The 3,370-nt window shown below is 39.3% G+C and overlaps 1 pseudogene; it reads left to right on the top strand.

Annotated features, from left to right (window-relative positions):
• The first annotated feature begins 1,187 nt into the window (after positions 1-1,187).
• On the top strand, positions 1,188-2,737 carry LOC138568873 (zinc finger protein 84-like; annotated as a pseudogene).
• The last annotated feature ends 633 nt before the right edge of the window (positions 2,738-3,370 follow it).

Here is a 3,370-nt window from a genome sequence, read left to right as displayed (position 1 = left end):
CACGGGTGTCTGTGGGTAAGAGTGGAAGTTATGGCTGGTGGCGAGAGCAATCAGCGGGGGCTGTGATGGTGAGTCATGGTGCTTGTAACTAAAACTGGGAGAGTTAGAGGCCATTACGTACAATGCATTTACTGAGAATTACTTAAATGGAAACCTCTTTAAAAATGCTGCAGAGGAATACAATGTTACTTTGGCCCCACTGATAGGATGATTGAGTTATTGGCATTGCATGGGTAATTCCGTATTACAGTTGAACAGAGTAGCTCTAATGTCTGTTGTGTATCCTACAGAAAGCCCAATTTTAGAAATCATCATCTTCATTTCACATTCCGTCAAGCTCACTGTGTGTGCGATGCTCCGAAGCCATGCATAGAAATAAAACTCATTCTGATTCACTGCAACCTTTCTCCTAGTGTTACCACCTTACACTGAAATAGCACATATGTCATTTCAATGTACTATTTTACATATAAATAATCTCTCTCTTTCATTTAGTTGACTAACGCAGGGATGGTATATGGGTCCCGAGCACCCAACACCATGAAACATTTTACATGAAAATGTGAGCCTCTCATGAAAGATCATGAAGGTTTACCTTATGAATGGGGTTTCTGTTAACTGAGGTCTCATAAGGAAAGTGTAGATCAACAGGTGGTCCAATGGAAGCACTGGTTATTAGAAGGAATTAACCAACAGTCACACCCAATATTTGCAAGACAATGTGCAAGCAAGAAAACGGACATCTATGCACCGCCCAACAACGAGGCCCTACATTGCAAATTCAATCTAATGGTACATGGGAGTAAATCCCCAAAGTAATCATTCCGTTTTCTTCATTTAATGCATGCAAAAGCCTGTCAAAGTATTTCTTAAAGCAATAACTATAAGAAAAGCTTCAATCACTAAAACAGCCAGTCCTCTGTGAGAAAAGCAACACTGAGATTCATGAAGAAATGTGTGCAGTAAACCCTAGGTTGTCTGTGTGACAACATATGACCCCCCAAAAGAAGTGGCTCTGGGGACACTGCAACATAATCAAGAGTATATTGAGCCTTTCATAATGAGCATAATCTAATGATCCAGGGACACATGTGGGAATTTGCATGAAATTCACAACATGGAACAAACTACTTATAAATGCCCTGAATTTCAGACTGGTTTAAGTCTGAAACACAATTTGAGACAACATGGGATACGCTTCATGGGGGAAAAAAACCTATCAGTGCCAAACATGTCAGAAAACCCTCAGGGATAAAACCTGTTTAACTATCCATGAAAGGGTACACACTGGAGGAAAACCCGATCAGTGCACAGAATACCCCAAAAGCTTCAGTCAGAAAGGCCAGTTAATGGTAAATGAGAGATGGCACACATGTGAAAAACCCTGTCAGTGCAATGAATGTCAGAAAAGCTTCCGTTCTAAAGTTTCTCTGAATCAACGCGAGATAACCCACAAAGAAAAGAAAACTTATCAGTGCCCAACATGTCAGAAAACCTTCAGTACTAAAAGCAGTTTAGCTCTTCATGACAGGAAACACAGAGGGGAAAAACCATATCAGTGCCCAGAATGCCCAAAAAGCTTCAGATGGAAATGCCATTTAATTGCACATGAGAGATTGCACACAGGTGAAAACCCCTATTGCAGCTCTGAATGTCAGAAAAGCTTCTGTCATAAATTCACTCTAAAAGTACATGAGAGAACACACAAAGGAGAAAAACCTCATCAGTGCATTGAATTTCCAAAAAATTTCTCTCACAAAATCAATCTGACTCTACATGAGGGAACTCATACAGGAGAAAAACCTCATCAGTGCATTGAATGTCCGGAAAGATTCTCTCACAAAATCAATCTGACTCTACATGAGAGAACTCACACAGGAGAAAAATCTTATTAGTGCACCGAATGCCAGAAAAGCTTCCATCGAAAAAGTGGCCTGGCACTGCATGAAAGAACCCATACAGGTGAAAAACCTCATCAGTGCTCTGAATGTCAGAAAAGCTTCAGCCAAAAATGTTACCTAACTCTACATAAGAGAACCCACACTGGAGAAAAACCTCATCAGGGCTGAGTGTCAGAAATGCTTCTATATTAAAGATAATCTAATTGTACATCAGCGAATCCACACTGGAGAAAAAACCTTATCAGTGCTCTGAATACAAGAAAAGCTTCTGTCAAAAAAATGACCTGACACTGCATGAAAGAGCCCACACTGGAGAAAAACCTTATCAGTGCTATGAATGTCAGAAAAGCCTCAGCCAAAAATGTTACCTAACTCTACATAAGAGGACCCACACTGGAGGAAAACCTCATCAGTGCTCTCAGTGTCAGAAAAGCTTCTATAATAAAGGTGATCTAAATAGACATGAGAGAACCCACACTGGAAAAAAACCTAATCAGTGCTCTGAGTGTCAGAAATGCTTCTATGATAAATGCCATTTAACTCAACATGAGAGAACTCACACTGGAGAAAAACCATATCAGTGCTCTGAATGTCGGAAATCCTTCAATTCATCAAGTAATCTAACTCTACATAAGAGAACCCACACAGGGGGAAAACCTTACCACTGCACTGAATGTCAGAAAAGCTTCAGCCAAAAAAGTAATCTAACTCTACATAAGAGAACCCACACTGGAATAAAACCTCATCAGTGTTCTGAATGTCAGAAATGCTTCTATAATAAAGGTGATCTAATTAAACATGAGAGAATCCACACTGGGGAAAAATCAGTTTTCTGAATGTCTGAAAGACTTCACTGACAAGAGATCTAACCAAACATAAGGTAACCCACATACGAACAATGCCCTTATCAGGGCACTGAATGTAAGAAATTTTAAAAAGCAATGTGATCCACCATGAGAAACACAGATGAGTAAATACTTTCATGAACTTTCATGAACCAATTGTTCGATAAGCTTCAGTTCGAATATGAAATTTATTTGACATGAAAGAACCCACACATGGAAGCCCTGATCAATGCACAGATTGTCAGAAACACTTCATTCAAAATAAAACACAGACTTGTCCAAAATGGGAGATTTAATGCTGGAGAATAACTGTATCAGAGTTCTAAGTGTTGGAAAAACAGTGTCAAAAGCAATATAACTTAACATAAGACCACCACACGGGAGAAAAGCCTTATCTGTAAATTGTATATACTAAAAGCTACAGTGAGAAAAGAAAATTGAATAAAACAAAAAGACATATCAGGGAAAATCCTTACATCAGATAAACTTCAGTCAAAAAAGGCAACCTACTCACCATGAGGGAACCGACAACTGGGAAAACACTTATCAATGCACTAAATATCAGAAAAGCATCAGTACGAGAAGGCAACCAACACATTATGATGGAACCCACGATGGAGAGAA

Source organism: Ambystoma mexicanum, chromosome 2q, assembly GCF_040938575.1.
Source record: "Ambystoma mexicanum isolate Mex_15411 chromosome 2q, UKY_AmexF1_1, whole genome shotgun sequence".
NCBI lineage: Eukaryota > Metazoa > Chordata > Amphibia > Caudata > Ambystomatidae > Ambystoma > Ambystoma mexicanum.
The sequence above is the reverse complement of the archived record's forward strand: the minus strand, read 5'-3'. Positions and strand labels throughout refer to the sequence as shown.